At 34.1% G+C, this 18,551-nt stretch overlaps 1 pseudogene; it reads left to right on the top strand.

Annotated features, from left to right (window-relative positions):
• The first annotated feature begins 9,976 nt into the window (after nt 1-9,976).
• On the top strand, nt 9,977-11,924 carry LOC135650596 (uncharacterized; annotated as a pseudogene).
• The last annotated feature ends 6,627 nt before the right edge of the window (nt 11,925-18,551 follow it).

An 18,551-nucleotide genomic window follows, 5' to 3' on the forward strand; every position in this document is an offset into this window, starting at 1 on the left:
GATTTTTGGGTTATTGCAATGCAAGAGGAATTGAATCAATTTGAGAGGAATAAGGTATGGAAGCTTGTTCCTAGACCTAGTGACCATTTAGTCATTGGTACTAAATGGGTCTTTAGAAACAAGCAAGACGAAAATGGTATCGTGGTTAGAAACAAGGCTAGATTAGTGGTCAAAGGTTTCAACCAAGAAGAAGGTATCGATTACGAAGAAACCTTCGCTCCCGTAGCTCGATTAGAAGTCATAAGGATGCTCCTTGTCTATGCTAGTAGTAATAATTTTAAACTGTTTCAAATGGATGTCAAAAGTACTTTCTTGAATGGTTTTATTTTCGAAGAAGTATATATCGAACAACCTCCCGGATTTGAAAATTCTCTTCTTCCTAATTATTTATTCAAATTGACTAAGGCTCTCTATGGCTTGAAACAAGCTCCTAGAGCATGGTATGAAAGGCTTAGTTCCTTTCTTATTTTAAATAATTTTACCAAAGGTAAGGTTGATACTACATTGTTTATTAAATATTTTAAAAATAATTTTTTTATTATGTAAATTTATGTTGACGATATTATTTTTGGCTCTTCGGTTGAATCACTATGTGAATTATTTGCCAAATGTATGAGTCATGAATTTGAAATGAGTTTAATGGGTGAATTAACTTTCCTTTTAGGATTACAAATCAAACAACTTAGTGATGGTATATTTCTTAACCAATCTAAATATACATTAGAATTATTAAAATGATTTAACATGGATAATTCAAAAGCAATAAACACCCCTATGTGTACTGCGACTAAGTTAGATATGGATTAAAATAGTGAAATTTTCGATCAAAAAACATATAGGGGAATGATAGGTAGTCTACTCTACCTCATCGCGACTAGACCGGATATTATGTTTAGTGTAGGACTTTGGGCTAGGTTTCAATCAAATCCTAAATTATCTCATCTTAAAAGTGTTAAAAGAATATTTAGGTATCTTAAAGGAACTCAAAATCTAGGATTGTGGTATCCAAAATCTGAAAATTTTGATTTAATAGCTTATGCAGATGCCGATTTTGGCGGATGCAGGATAGATAGAAAAAGTACATCCGGAACATGCCAATTTTTAGGACATGCACTTGTTTCTTGGACTTCCAAGAAACAAAATTCAGTTGCACTATCTACGGCGGAAGCCGAATACATTGCTGCAAGTGCATGCTGTCCACAAGTTGTTTAGATGAAAAATACATTAGAAGACTATGGAATTCACTTCAAAAATGTTCCCATAAAATGTGATAATACTAGTGTCATATGTCTCACCAAAAATCCAATTCAATACTCTAGAACTAAGCACATCGACGTTAGGCATCATTTCATACACGATCATGTCCTTAACAATAATGTTGTTCTAGAATTCATTGACACAAAGCATCAATTAGCAGATATATTTACAAAAGCTTTGAATGAAGACCAATTTGAATTCATTAGAAGGGAATTAGGTATATTAAATTGTCCCTAAGAATAAACTTGTTTGAATGGATTTTTCGTAAAGTTTTTCATCCTCTCTTCGTTTCTTGGTGAATTTGATCTTTCTCTTTCGATTATAAATGACACGTTAAATTACCTTATCCTAACTTGAGTAAAACACCGCTCCCATCTGATCAAGATTAATGATTTTATGATATTTTGTGAATATCGAAATTGATTTTGATGGCTTGATTATGAGTTTCAAGTTGACGATTTGAATTTGAATGAGTTTGTATTCGAATTATGATCTTGACTTATTAGAGTTACTACTTGAATTATGATCTCTTCTTTGTACACCTATAATTTTTGTTATTTATAGAAAGAAGAGATTTGATAAAATAGATAAATGCTGAATTTTCCTTTAAGATGAACTCTGCGTAAATATTTTACATACTTAATTTTGAATGATGAATTTTTGTATGATCAATGCTGAATTCCTGATGTTATAATCACAAATTATGTGCTTCAAGTCTCATTCCCTTTTTATTGATGACAAAGGGGGAGAAGTGATGACTAAGTGATGACTTATGCGCATCGATAACATGACTTATATGAATTACAAGAGCTTGTATAATACAAATATCTCATATGCCTTGCAAAATCTTTGAGAATATCGCAAAATTGATTGATCATATTGAAAGCATGCCTTACATTTATATCATGAAATTCATGTTAAAAATCTTTATCTCCTGTCGTAGTAAAAATTGTCTCTTATCATTCGCCTTGAAAATGATTTTCATCGAAGTTTCATATTTACTTATGCTTAATGAGAATAACGATAAGTTCTACGGTTAGAACTTATCGGTTTATGCTTGAATTCAATGGGATGGAATTCAAGTGTTTTTATCTTCTCATAATATGACATATAGATAGGGGGAGTTATGTTTAACTCTATCATCAATTGATTGTCATCATCAAAAAGGGGGAGATTGTTGAATCTCGGATTTTGATGATAAAATCAATTGATGGGTTAATTGATCTAATCCATATTATTGAGTTAAGTGTGCAGGATTAATTACGATAACTAGAAAACACAAAGCAAGAATACCGGAGTCAAGTTCGATGGACGTTTAAGATTCCGAAGAATCGTCGGAGATGCTGCCGGAACCAACCGAGAAGAAATCGGGAACCTATCGGAATTTTCGGAAGTTCGTCGAAGAGATCGTCGGAGGTTCACGGAGATCACCGAGAAGGCTCGGCTACTCGTTAAAGTCATCACAAGATCGGGAGCTTGTTGGGAGTCCGTCGGAAGAAGTTCGTCGGAACACTCGTCGAAACAAGACTCGACGTTCACGGTTAAAAACTTGCTTAGGATGTTTTTAGTTATGTAGTTCACTTGTAATTAGGATTAGGATTAAGAGATAATCCTATATCCTAGTTAGGGGCCAATTGGGCCCAAAATTAGATTTGGTTTGGGCTAAATTTAAAGCTCAACCAATGAACCGAAGAGCCAGGCGGTGGCACCGCCAGTCCATTGTTAGTGTCAGACACTGATAGGCGGTGGCACCGCCAGCATCGGGAACCGAAGAGAATTCAAATTTTGGAGCCCAAATTTGAATCCTCTTGAGGCCTATAAATACCCCTCAAATCTTAGTTGAGATTATAACTTTTTTGAGAGGTAATTGATTGAGAGAAAGGTCTTAGAAAAGTCTTAGCTAGTCTTGTTTTCAATTTGCTAGTGTTCACCTCCTTCTTTCTTGCTAAAAATCTGTAAGAGAGTGAACCGCTTGTAAAAAGTTGTAAGAGGGGTATTTACCCTTCCCCTTCAAGAGATTTGCTAGTGGAAGGTGAGAGCCTCATCGAAGAGGGGCCTCGCAAGTAGATGTAGGTCATTTGACCGAACCACTTTAAAATCGGCGTAATCTCTGGTTTGCATTTCATTACTGCTATTTACATTACTGTGAACCTTCTTACTTGCCTTATTTCCTCATTACCTTTGCTGCATAACTTTGCGAATACGCTTTCAAGTTAAGCACTTCCGAGTTCGATTTTTATTGTACGAAAGATTTGTCAAAATCGACGTTTTAATTCGCTGCACTAATTCACCCCCCCCTCTTAATGCCGCTCCGATCCTAACAAAGATATCATCAAGTAAAATTACGATGCAAGTTCTTGATATCTTAACATGATGCAAACATGGCATATGGCAATCATAGCATTTCGATTATCAATTTACCATATATTTCGATGCAAGCTTCTTTTGATATCTTAACATAATTCAAATTCAAATATGGCACTCATAGTATTAATTCATATATTTCTCATTTAAATATGACACTCATAGTATCAATTCATATATTTCTCCTCCTTTGTCATCAACAAAAGGAGAAGTAGCTCTAGCTATTTTAAAAGATATGCAAGTTTTTATAACATGAAGCTAGATTTTCATCACAACATATAAACACAAAAGCATAGCAAGATTCTTAAGTTCAATCATGGCAATTCAACACTTGCTTCTTGTGCAAGATTGCACTTTGCTTTTCTTTGCATGTTCTAACTAGCAAAAGCTTTCTCCCCTTTGTTGTTGTCGAAAAGAAGGGAAGAGTACAAGCTAGCCAGCATTTGCCTTGAGCTAGCAATCTTTCTTCCCCTATGTCATTACCGAAAAGAAGGGAGAAATCAATGGCCGAAAAATTTTAATCATTATACATGCCATATTACAAAATCATGTCATGATATCAAGAAATTTCAAGAAGGACATGATTCATTCGACAAATCCTTTTAATAGAGCAAAAGAATTATACAACTAAGGATCATGGTTAAAATATATTAATATCATAGATCAAGTCATGATTCATGATTCATCGTAAAGCAAATTAATTTTCAGTCATCACATAAGGCATTTAAAGAATTTTTAAAACATAGGAGAATGATTAATTTAAGCATGCAATGTTTCAATCAAATTCAAGTCATAAATACCAATACTTTCATATTGTGAGTATCAATTCATAAATACCAAAAGATATTATTTGTGATTCCAATTTTGCAAGATCAAGATTATGATTTAGATAAAACTCATTCAAATCAAATCGTTTACTTGAAACTCATAATCAAGTCATCAAAATCAATTTCGAGATTCATAAAATATCATAAAATCATTAATCTCGATCAGATGGGAAAAGCATTTTTTAATTGATTCTTTTTCATCTAAGCATGCCTTAGTCTTTATATGCCAAATCAAGATAAGCATGAAAGTTCAAGACGTAAAGGCAAAATCTTATAAAACAACTCATCAAGCAAGATTTTAAACATCCATTTTCAAGTCATATAAAGAGTAAGTCAAGGATTCAATTATCTCATGTCATGAATTCCAATAGGCATCTCAACATATCAACATCACATTAAAAAGATATTTCAAAAAGATATATCAATAAGTGATTCATTTGTATCATTTCATTCATTCGGAAGATTCTCCTCTTTGGTAAATAAATATAGGAGAACAAAATGAATTAAGGAGATGTAACATGATTGAAGTATTGAACATGATTCATATTTAAAATGTGTCTCATGTCATAAGTATGAATCAAGCATTTGTAAAATCCGAAATCATCCTCAAAGTCACATTCAATAAATTCATACATGACAAGCATAGATTTATTGAAAAGACGATAAGATAGAGGATCACATTTCATTTTTATAAATTTCTATTCATGTGATTTGCTTCTTATAAACATGCCTTTACCTATAATAAAACAAGTGTCAACATTTAAGACGGAAAGGTAAAAAACAAATCATCAAGCATGATTCCATAATAACATCATTTTAATATCATGATATTCATCATCAAGTATGATTTCAAAAAGTATGTTAAAGAGAAATCATTAAGACCAAATGTATGATACACTCATTTATTTTCAAAATATTCATCATGTTTTTTTTCATGAGATTCACAATATTGGTAAAATAAATTCATTAATCTCAATAGGATAGAAAATTATTTCCATTTCATACAATTGATTTCATGTGAGGGTATTCAAGTCTTTTGTGAAAACAGGTATCATCATTTAAAATCGAAACATAAGTTTCGTCATGAAGCCGTCAAGACCAAACACATCATGATATCACATCTATCATCAAAAGACTATCAAGAAGTTCTTACATAGATGTACATGCACTATGTCATCTTAATATGTCATGAAAATGTCATCTTAATTTGTTATAGAAACGATTAGACCAAAAACATATTAATCTAAAATGAGAGTTTCAAATCAACATTTACTTCAAAAACTCATGCATGACATAAAATCATCAAGATACACATGCATGGATTAATCCTAAGCATTATCACATATCATATTATCATCCCTAATGTTAAATACATCATTCAACATTTCCAAACATAACAGGCATGAAACCTTAGCAATATACTTTTCATGATCAAATTTTTAATATTTCAAAGATGCTAAAAAGAAAAACATGATATAATTTTTAAAAAATAATTTATTTATTTCCTATTCCTACTATCTAAATTAAGCACTCATGAAGGACTTCAAGTAATTTCAAAATAATTCAAGAGAGTTGAGTTACTTACCTTGTAGTCGAAGCCCGTCAAAACCCAATTCGTCGTTTTACCTTTAGAAGTTCTTGATTCATCCTTGGTTGCCTTCCTCTTCTTTGGTCTCTTCCTCCGTTCAAGTTCATTGTTTATTTTAGATTTTTGTTTAATAAACTTATTAAGATTTAGTGTTCGAAGTTCAAGTTCATCATTGTCCTCATCACTTGAGTCATCGCTCAAGTGGTATTCATTTGTCCGGGATTCAAAATCCTTCCTGTTCTTTGGAAGGTTGTTTTGTTCATCATGTTCATCATCTGCATTGTGCACCATTTCATATGTCATCAACGAACCAATTAGTTCTTCAAGTGGTAAGTTGTTTAGGTTTTTAGCTTCTTGTATTGTAGTTATTTTTGAATCCCACTTCTTAGAAAGAGAACGCAAAATCTTATTTATGAGTTCAAAATCCGAAAAACATTTGCCAAGAGCTCTTAGATTATTGACGACATCCGTGAAATAGGTGTACATGTCGCCTATAGTCTCGCTTGGTTGCATTCAAAAAAGCTCAAAATCATGCAATAAAATATTAACTTTCGAGTCTTTGACTCTACTAGTTCCCTCGTGCGTGATTTCAAGTGTTCGCCAAATATCAAATGCCGTTTCTAATGTAGAAATCCGATTGAACTTATTTTTGTCCAAAGCGCAAAATAAGGCATTCATAGCCTTTGCATTTAGAGAAAAATACTTCTTCTCCAAATCTGACCATTCGTTCATCGGTTTAGAGGAAAGTTGACAACCGTTTTCAACAATATTCCATATATCCAAATTCATAGAAATTAAGAAATCTCTCATTCGAGTTTTCCAATAAGTGTAGTCCAATCCGTTAAACAACGGTGGACGAACAACTGAAAAAACCTCTTGAAAGCCATGAAGAGTCATTTCTCTCGGGTGTAAATCTGAAATGAGAAATACCGGGCTCTGATACCAATCGTTAGGATCAAGAGCACTAAGAGGGGGGGGGGGGCGTGAATTAGTGCAGCGGAAAACTTTCGACGATTAAAACTGCATTCGTGCATTGAAATCTGATTTCCGCCTTAACGTCGATTCGAAAAATACTTAACTAAGAAACACATTTTTAATAACCAGAAGATAGTAAGCTACTGAGGAGGTTTACAGTAAAGATAAGATGATCAAAGTAAATACAAACCAGAGAAGACGAGAGTTTATAGTGGTTCGGTCAATCGTAAACTACATCCACTCCTCTGATTCCTCTTCTGTCGAGGCCACCGGTATCCACTAACGATCTTCCTTTACTAGGCGAAGATCAACCTCCTTCTTACACCCCTCTTCTCCTTTTACCAGGTTTAGGAGACAACCCTTACAAGCACTCACTCTCCTCTCTTAAACAGAATTCTAACACTTAAGCTAGAGGAGGGAAATTCTAGAGATTACGGTAGCATTTTCTCTCTTTTAATCTCTCTGTGCTTGTGTATTTTACCCAGGGATGTGAGGGGTATTTATAGGCTCCAAACCAATTTGAATTCCGAGCTCAAAACTATCATCTCCCGGAATTCCGGGGTCTGGCGGTTGCACTGCCTAATTGGGGCAATTGCACCACCTGGCAGAGATCGGAGACTGAGCCTCTGGGTGGTGCCACCGCTTGTCAGGGGTGGTTGCACCGCTTGGCAGAGCTCGGAGACTGAGCCTCTAGGCGGTGCCACCGCTTGACAAGGGCGGTTGCACCTCCTAGTCTCGCTCGGAGACTGAGCCCAAGCGGTGCCACCGCCTACCTGGGGCGATTGCACCGCCCAGCTTTCCTAGGAGACCCTCTCCTGGGCGGTGCCACCGCCGACCCTGGCGGTGCCACTGTCGACCCTGGCGGTGCCACCGCCTAGTAGGAATTCTGGTCCAAATGGGTTGATCCATTCGGTCCAATTTGGGTCTATCAAGGGCCCAATTGCCTCCAGATTAAGTTAATGGGATTACCTCCCATTCCTAACTTAATCTACATGCTAACTATGACAATTCTTAAGACATTTACTACAGCTTGCTCCGGTGCGTCAATCGCTTCTTCCGGTGAGCTTCCGGCGAACTTCCGGCAAACTTCCGGCGAACATCCGACGAACCTCCGGCGATGCTCCGATGGACTTCTGGCAAACTCCTGGACTTGTGACGATCCACTTGGCGAGTTCCGACGAGCTTCTTTTGGCAAGCTCTTGGACTTCTCGGATTTGTTTCCGTAGAAACTCCGATGACCGTCCGGACTTCCGTCGAACTCTCGAACTCCCAACGTGATCATAGTCTTGATTCCGGCGTAACTCCTGCTGCATGTCTTACATCCATCGTAGTTAATCCTGCACATGTAAAATAAAACTTCGATCGAGACAATTATTCCTAAGCAATTAACCAAGTTGTCCGGCATGTCATTGGTCCCTCGACGCTTCGTCCGATTCTTCGGCGCATCGTCCTCTCTTACGGCCTATTGCCCAATCGGCCAGTTGACTCCGCAACTCCAATATCCTTGGCGCAATACCTGCTCTTCTTGGCCCGATGCCCGAGTCCACGACCCGAAGCGTTCTGTCGATACGTCGACCGATCCACCGGCCCGACGTCCAATCTTCTGACGTGTTCCTCCGGCACAACATGAATTTTCCTGCTTTAATTGTCTCATCCTGATCGAAGCATCCTGCATTACTCAAAATACAGATTAAAACATAAACACAATTATCAATTGGTTTTATCATTACGAGATTCAACAGTTAACTGTTTTTCATGCCTTAAGTTCTTAAGTTAGATTATTGTTGATATTATAAACCTTGTTTGTATATAATTATATATAATATTTTTAATCCTATTTAAAGATGGTCACATTTAATATTATTTACGTTTTCATTTTCTAAGTTAATTGAAACATATTTCTTTAGTTTTTACCCCATAATAAAAGGAAAATAATCTAATTAGGTCTTGTTGGACCTAACCTAGGGTTGGGTTTTGGGTTCAGACCGATGCTCGGCATGGATCAGATAGGTTGGGCTGCCTACAACTTATTGGGAGAATATATTGGTCATCTCCTGAAATAATATCTCTGAATCCACTATTGGAATAGTGCATTATTAGATGTTTGATGTATATGGCTATGTTATATGTGAATCTTGGATGATAATTGTATGGGTTTAAGCTATGTGGTATGATACTGATGCATGATTATTTTATATGTTGCATAAGAAGGATTATCGTTGTGAAGCAATTAAGAATGGTTTATTTATTTACTTTTATATAAAAGAAAATCAGGAGATAAAGTTTCAAGACGTTTTTTATTTTATTCATAGAGAGATGATTTGATTTATTTAATAAATATGTAAGTGATAAAGAAAAATATAATGAAAAAAATGATTTTATAGTAATGGGTTTTTGAAGAGATGCGTGTGATGATATGGATTTTCTCAATGTAGAGATAAGTCATGCCGGGTGTAAAAATTTTGTATCATAACCACAAACTGTCAGTTTTCAACCTATATTTTCGTGATGCAGTTATCATCTTGGATCAAGATAAGGGTAGGATGGGAATTTCAGTACAACAACCAACCTTTTAGCAGTAACTTAATATGCTGGAAATTAGTTCCTCTATCTGTTCAATTTGAAAATTCAGTTTTAGGAACTTTGATTTTAAGAGGTTGATTGTTAGGTCATTCACAACTATAGCAGGATCATCTTTTTTTCATTTTATGTTCTTCAAACGTGATAAATGAACAATTTCTTTTTTTTTTTTTCTTTTTCTCCATAGAATTGTTGAGAGGCCTACTGAATTAGTTTTCGACTGTAAGGTTGTTAGTAAGCTTGGCTACTTGATTTTACACCTGGTGACATCACGGAAGACATACAGATATGTGAAAAGAACTTTGTCCGATCATTAACCACAGAAACTTCTGCAACCAGTCTGAGTGATGCTCATGGGGAGGATGAAGAGGTTCTTTCAACTTCTATGAAGTCTATAAATGTTAACGAAGAGGAATATGAACTTCATGATCGGAGCAGAGTCGATGAGTTGAATCAGCAGATGCATGAAATTGATAAACAAGACCAAGGTGCAAAGTAGCAGGTGACTGAATGTCGTAATTTGAGTATAGAGGTTCTGAAAGAAGAGCATCAGGGTTCTAGTGAAGTTTTTGTTGAAGAAAACGAAGCAGATCCTGTTTTCGTTGGAACAAAGACTCCTGAACTGAAAGTAGATTCCAGCCAGATGTTGGATCTTGATCTGGAAGTTCAAGTCTTTGCTTGGCCTGAAAAAGCTATTGCATTGAAAAACTTTGTTAGGGAGAAGGGCACTGTAGCTGTTTCGACTGTGCTTTGCCAACTTTCTGGTAAAGATGATGAAGAGGGCCTTCCTGATGGAGAAGCTGAAACTGATGCTTCCGCAAAGGCCGATGATGAGTGTGCAAATGTGGAAATTAATTGCAAGCAAAGTGACTTCTCACCGAAAGCTGGGGAACAATCAAAATTAGGCATAACGTGCATACTCAAAGCGAACCTGAGCAGGCAAAAGATGCTCCTGTTAAGAATTTAGCTGAAGAACCAACTATGAGGGGAAGGATTATAATATAATATAATGTACACAAGGTTGGGATGCCAAGAGTGCAAAACTGCGAGGTTGTTATTGCATCAGAAAAGACTTAAATTTCCTTGTTGGAGGATTGACTGAACTCACTCAAGGCTATGAATGAGTCAGGACGGCTTGATGCAAAAATTAAAGATCTCTTCGATGATGAACCTTCGCCTGCTTCTCCTTTGCCACCATTGCCTGGTGAAGATGATGAGTCTGAGTTGGCCTCAATTGTCAGAAAGATGAAAGAGTCAATCATTCTCAAGGACAGAAGATTCTACAAGATGCGAAGATTTAGGAATTCTTTCCTTGGGTCCGAAGTTGTGGATTTCCTGGCCGAAGATCAGTACTTGGAAAGAGAGGAGGAGGTTAGTTTCTCAACAAGTTTGTAGCTTAGCATTCTGCTGATAAGAGGAAGTATAGAGTACAACAGACTTCACTTTTTTCTTCAGGAGCAGAAGTTGAAAAATATGTTAGCACCTATATATTAAATATTAATTTTGATTTACTGGTAAAATATAATTTTTACTCAGAGCAAAGCATCCTTTAATGCCTGACACAGGGTGGGTGCTAATATTTTCGATGATTAACTTAAAAGATTCCAAGCTACTTCATTTTATGTAAATTATATGCAAGATGTGTGATGGAGTTGTGTGCTTTAAATGTTTGCCTGAGCCTTTTCTGAGGACAAAATGAATTAATCGAAGGATTTTGTTTTCCTATTGCTATAGTACAGGAACTATTTCTTCTTTTAAACCCATCGATGTAAATCTCATGTTAAGTACGCAATACACTTGGAAATATCCATATCATGTGCTTACGTGTATAATCTATTGTAAAACTGCAAAAGTGACACTGTTGATTAGGTGTTTATAAATTTCAGGTTATCATTCTATCTAAAATGCACATGGCAAAGATCTTTTTTCTATTAAATTTTGTAGATTTCATATCCTCTCTCTTAAATGCAGGCAGTGGAATTTGGAAGAAAGCTCGTCAGCCGGCACGCACTTTCTCGGGCATGTTTTGGAGTGAGGATTCTAGGATCATCTTTACATTTGGCACTGAGCCTCTCATATGCAATTTACTATCTGATTGATCATTGTTTGCTCTTTGAAATTCTGCTGATGGTTTGTGTTTCATGTGTGCTTCAATGTTCCAAGGGTTTCTTTCGATTGAAGTTAAACCTAAACCTATAACTGAAATAGCATCAAGGTTAAGGTTTCTATCTCATGCAATTTTTGAAGCATATGCATCTGAAGATGGAAGACATGTTGATTGCAGGAGCATCCATGGTTCTGAGGAGTTCAAAAGGGTAGTAGCAGTCATATGACACTCACAAACTGGATTTACTTTGTGCTGTTATTACTTGTGAGGCCTGGTACCTTCTGAAGCATATTCTTTTCCATGTTATTGCATCTATTGTAAGGCTTAGATGGATCCTTGATTCCTTATTGATGTTGTATAAAGTTACAATGTGGAAATTGTCTCTTGAGCTGACTTAATAATGCCTAATACTTTATAGCATTGAAGGTTTCCAATCTTTGTCAGTTTGCAAAACTGAGCTTTTAGTTGTTTTTGGATATGCATTACTAGAAGCAATTGACCTAGTTTTCCATTTGGTGGTATTTCTGACCTATATACAATCAGCTTTATTCTTTCATGTGGTTTTTGAAGCAGTTCAGTTTATTCCTTCTCTAGCATGCCTATTTTCGTGTGTTGGCATCTATTAATTGATAGCAAATCTTCATTGCTTTTGTTCAGAGGCCATGTTTCTTTTAGAAAAGTATGTTTCTTTTTGTCACACCCCTCTTCTGCAAAGTAATGATCTATCTTAAATCAAAAATATTATAATTCAACTACAATCTAAATTCAGGATTTAAAATAATATTTGAAGACATTGAAAAAGTATTCGAACATCATTTATGCTTACAAAAACTATATAGTTTATAATCATATATCACGAGGGGATTTTTAACTTTTACAAAATATATCAATTCAAATTGGTTGATAACATTATATTATATGCAAAATGTACTTATACAATAACAATATATCAACCAACAAAGATTTGTCCAAAATCTTTTAGGTTTCCGCTACCTTAGCCTAATCCCAAACTTTCAATGAGTGATAAGTTAATCTAAAAATTTTATATAACAATAGGGTGAGCTATAAAACTGATTAACATATCTATGACGAGAGAAGGTAGTTCATATAGTCTTAATGTCAAGGTGCAAGATAGGGATACAAGAATTCATAGATATCATTTCATTAGATATAAAATCGCAAATGTCATTTCATTAGAAATATATTTTTTTTATAATAATAGAGTAAAAAGTATTTAGGAGTACATCTAAAATGTATTTTGGAGTATATCAATAGCACATAAAATATTTAAGCGTATACCGATGGCATAAGAAATATTTCGGAGCATATCAATGGTGTATGAAATATTTAGGTATATATTAATGACATAAGAACATTTAGGAGCATATCAATGGCGTAATAAATATTTAAAAGTATATCAAGAGAATAAATGAGAAACATAAGCTCAAGTGTAATATTTGACATTGCATTAATTTTATTTTTATCCAAAGTACACATAGAAACATATAAACAATATTTTAGATAACAAGTCAAAAAACACATTGGGTGAAGTGGGATCATAACATAAGATGGTCTATCCATTTCTGGATGACCATTTATATAAGTCAAAAAACATATTATCCCACAAATATCGGAGTATAAAAAGACATTATGAGTAATAAATTTAGCATATATTGGAAGCATATATAAAATAATAAAAATATACATGTGCCTATCTCAAACAATACGATTCAAACATATATATATATATGCAAAACTTTCAAATATGATAAGAATCAATAACAAAAGCTACAAGGGTTTAAAATAATCACGTAAGACTCAATTGAGAGAAGAATTATAAATAAATTCAATTTCGAAGAGATAGAAATAAGAATAGGTAGGATTAGCAAAATTAAATTTTGTTCTGGTAGAATCTTTGAGACATATTACACTAATTATTTGTTATATCTCGTACCATACCATTGTACCAAGCTTTGCTCGGTATGGTATGGTATGACATACCGAGCGGTACACCTAAAATAGGCATAAAATCCTTCGAAAAAATCTAAAAAAAGTTAGGATAAGATTTTTAAGTTAGAAATAAATATATATTTAATATAGTTTTAGCAAAACTCATGTAAATTAGGTAAGAATAGTGCCACATCTTTTTTAGGTTTTAAGAAGTAGCCTTATGCAAGGTTCATAATTTCAATCCATTCCGGATCGTCCTTCCGTTAATATTGAATTATCTACAGAAAAATTATTTAATTTTTTAGATTATTTTGTATACAACTTAAATTTTAAGATTCAAATGAATTAAGTAATCACATATGTAGATACATATGATTTTATCATCAAAATGAATGACGAGCCTCTATGGGTGGTGGATCAGGGTTCCCGATCCTATATATTTATATATCAATATGATATGTTTGTCAGACTCAATCTTAAAATTGATCACATGACATAGTATATTGATACATCGTATGTCATTTTTGCATCAATGTAGTTATAGTCATAGGTTGATCGTCATGAATCACATGTGTCCAAGGTGGCTCTTGAGGCATGTATTGGTGAATGTCAAAACTTCTACTTTCGCTACTGATCTGGTGCTTCGTATCATATTGTTGCTCGAAGAAGTATAACCAACTATCACCGTACTACTGTTGGTTATAAGATTCTCCATAATATGATAGTTATGAATATGATGAGCTTCGTTCTATGTCTACGTCATGTAGGTTTTGTCGCATCTGTTCAAAATAATCCACTAGCTTCCCCTTCCCCTTTCGTTCATAAACTTGACTAGTATCTCGTCGAGTACCGGTCAAACATATTTTATTGAGTATCTTATCAAAATTGATCAGTATCGATCGGTACAACCCTGTATCACTAGATACGGGGCCAAATGCCTAATATCGCTCAATAGCGGGTGGTTCGTGTGTTGATCTACTAGCGGATCGATACGTATCGCCCGTACCGATATGGTATTACAAACCTTACTCTAATTTATTGAAGAAATATGTCATTTAAAAGATATATTAGTCTACTTTTAGATGAATTAAGTTTTCTAAATTTTAGAGCTTCCAATAGGGAGTTACAAGCAAGTTAGTATAGAAAGATCAAAAATTATAATCCCTATTTTACAAAATCTATAGGGTCGATTGAAATAGATGTTTAGATAGGTATTTATGCTCCAAATCTTTTAAATAAGACATATAAAGAAATATCTATGAGTTTAGTATCTAATGAAGTAAATTTTGTACTAATTAGGGTTTCCAAATGAGAGTTACAAGTAATTTAGTACAAAGAGGTTCAAAAATATTATCCATGTTTTGTAGAATCCTTAGGGTCAATTGAAATAGAAGTTTGGGCAGGAATTTAAACTCTAAATCTTTCATTCAAATATAAAAAAAATATATTTATGAGTCTAGTTTTCAAAAAAATAAGATTTGTCTAAATCAGAATTCGGTATAAAAAGTTATAGTTAAAATAAGACAGATAGGTCATAAATCTCAAAAATTTCATATTCATAGCTTTAGATCTAAACGAGATGGATATCATATGCTAGGCCAAAACCCTTCAAATTATTCATAATTAAGATAAAATCAAAGATTAAGATTATCGTAGGAAGGGGTTAGAATACTTGCGTGATAAAAAATTGATCCCAAATGAGGAATTAAGTCGAAACCCTAAGCCAAATCACTTCTTCTCCTCTTTTTCTTCTTCACACTCTCTTCCTCTCTTCTCCATCGAATACTGTCACATCTAATTCCAAGGCATGAGGCAAGAGGCGGTAGAAGAAACCTTTTTTTTTTTGTATATTTGCACTTTAGTCCTTATAATTACCTATATTTATAAATAAGTCATTATATTTACAAATAGTTCCTTATAAACTATTCAAAATAGGTCCTTACATTACAAACAGGTCCTTACAAAAATTTCATAGACGAGAGATATTACACTCTCCCCTTCTTAAAAGAAAAGTTTAGTCATCTAAATTTGTCATACCTCAATCGATGAAAAAGTGAGGATAAGCTTTCTTCATTTCTTTCTCTAGCTCCCAAGTAGTTTCAGAATGGTATCTCTAAATCATTTTAACTAGAGGAATGATCCTATTTCTTAGGATTTTTTTTTTCTTATCAATGATCTGAGTGAACTCATCCACATAAGACAAGTCCTTATCGATCACAATCGGCTCATACTTAATGATATGAGAAGGATTTGATATATACTTTCTGAGCATTGAAATGTGAAATACATCATGGATATGACACAAGGATGGTAGCAAGGCAATCTAGTAAGCAACAAAACCAATCCTCTCAATGACCTCAAAAGGTCCAACAAATCTAGGGCTTAACTTTCTTTTAGAATACCATGAAGTTTTACTATTTCATGGATATATAAATCTATAAGTCTATCAAGAGAATAAGTTATATTGATAAGTAAGAAATATACCGATTTGGTTAACCTTTCAATGATGGCTAAAATAGCATCACGCTTTTTAGAGGTTATGGGTAGGGCCCAAATAGCTTAGTGATTTCATATAGAAGTGTGTTTTACCTAGAGATGTAAATTGTAGAAGTGTGGTCATGTAGACAAAGGATAAAGGTTCCCTGGAGTTTGATTTTATATGTCTATTAATATGGTTCTATGTACGATGAGATTATGGTGGGAGGCTCTGAACCTGGATTCAAAAATCATGCGTACATGTAATTTCAAATGTATGCTTGAGATGGTTTATAATTTTATTAAATAGAAATTAAATTATATAATTGTATTTAAAAAAAATGCATAAAATAGATCAAAATAACCTATGGATTATATACATATATATAATATTTTTAATAGATGTTTAATGAATTATTCATAAGATGATGCATATTACTCATGTATGTCATCCATACTCTTTTAAGTTTTTACAATAGTTGAAGGTGTGGAGTTAGATGTATAACAGAGTAGAGAAATAGAGAGAACAATAGTTAAAGGTGTGGAGTTAGATGTAGAACAAAGTAGAGAAATAGAGAGAGAGCAAGAGAGGAGTGAGATTAGAGATTAGAGAGAAGAGAAAACAAAGAGAGAGATTAGAGATTAGAGATTAGAGATTAGAGAGGAGGAGGAGAGTAAGAGACTAGAAGAGTAGATAAGATGCAAGTTTTTCATTCAAATATAAAGTGTTTTATCTATTAACAAGCTTCATTATTTATAGGGTTCCAAGAGCCTTAATATAATTAATATAGGTAATTGATTTCCAAGAGTAACTACATAGCGAACGTATATACCTCATAGACCTAAATAATTTTAAAATAACTTATTACAATTGAGAAGAAAAAGAGTACACTTAATACAAAAATAGAGTCCTAAGGTTAACCCCTAGAAAGAACTAAAAGACTTTTCAATTTTTTACACAACTCTAAGTTTTTAGAACAAATAATTGATGACTTTTTGTTAATTTCTTTGTCTAGAATAAACTTTTCCAAACCCTTTATAAAAGCTAGATGATTCTCCATTATCCTCCTCTGATGGAAAAGAATTCGACCTTGGAGAGTGATTTATAATGTACTGGTCCAATAAATTTGGTGCAAAGTCATAAAGTTCCTCCAAAGTAATCTGGGTAATATTAAGCACTAGATAATCATGCTACTTGATAAGAAAGTATTGATAGATGCTAGTAGCAGACATAACAAGGCGGTCATCAAGAATAGCCTTTACGACATCCCTGGGTTTTGGGAGGATCGATGATTGGGAGGATTGTTACTTGTAGGAGCTCTAGTAAACAAAGGTGGTCTAAAGTACTATTATATGAATTATGAAGTTAAATCCTTAATGTTGGAAATTAGACCAATATTTAAGCCAGAAGGCAAATCAAGCATATATGCATTAGACCTTAATTTTTGGATGATAGAGAAAGGACCAATGACTCGGGCATATAACTTGAATGAAATTTTAGGGAATCTCTCAGGACGAACATGAATTAGTACATAGTCACCATCTTGAAACTCTTGACGCCTACAATGTTCATAGGATTTAAATTTTGAACTTTCATTACTTAGGATAATTTTACGTTGAATCTCAACACGTAAATCTTGGATATGTTGAATGAATGAGTGAGTTGGTTCTAAGGTATGATAGTTAAGTGGAAGGAGTTGTAAGAACAATGATATGTTGGATTTCTCGTACGGGTGGTAGTTTACTATGTAATTTTGAAAGAATAAGATCAAAAAATTCATCTGATAAGGACTTCACTTCAGGATTTAGGTAAGGAGTAATGCAAGGGCTAGGACTTTCTCTAGCAATGATAGCCACATAAAAGTTGGCTAGGATCTCTATTTAAAAGATTTAGGACCCAATAAGTGAATTTTTTTGTAGTTGAGGCTTGTGGAAGGAACTTAAGGGTTCCTAATTTGTCCTTTTTGGATAGTTTTGTTAGTTGCAAGATGATGTTTTTACCTTTATATCAAAAGACATATGTGTTTTCTCTCCTATGATTGGTAATATCAAGGTCAAACAACCAAGGTGATCTTAGAAGAATGTAGGTAATATCAATTGGTAGGATATCATAGTAAATTTCATCATGGTAATTGCTGATTTTGATTGGTATCAAGTATCTCTTAGTAATCGGTAAACTAGTTTTGTCAATCTAGGCTACTTTGAATGGTGTTGGATATGACTCGACCTTAAGGCATAATCTCTTGATAGAAAATTTTGAGACTATGTTCATAGTGTTACCCCAATTTATAACCAAATTGTGAGTTCTCTCCCCGCTTCAGATAAAAGTATTAAAGATACTTGTCCTCTTTTATTCATTGGAAACACTAGTAGTAGAGAGAATGATGTAGACAATATTGACATGGGCATTTTCAATTTCTAATTCATT

Source organism: Musa acuminata, chromosome BXJ3-10 (genome assembly GCF_036884655.1).
Source record: "Musa acuminata AAA Group cultivar baxijiao chromosome BXJ3-10, Cavendish_Baxijiao_AAA, whole genome shotgun sequence".
Lineage (NCBI taxonomy): Eukaryota > Viridiplantae > Streptophyta > Magnoliopsida > Zingiberales > Musaceae > Musa > Musa acuminata.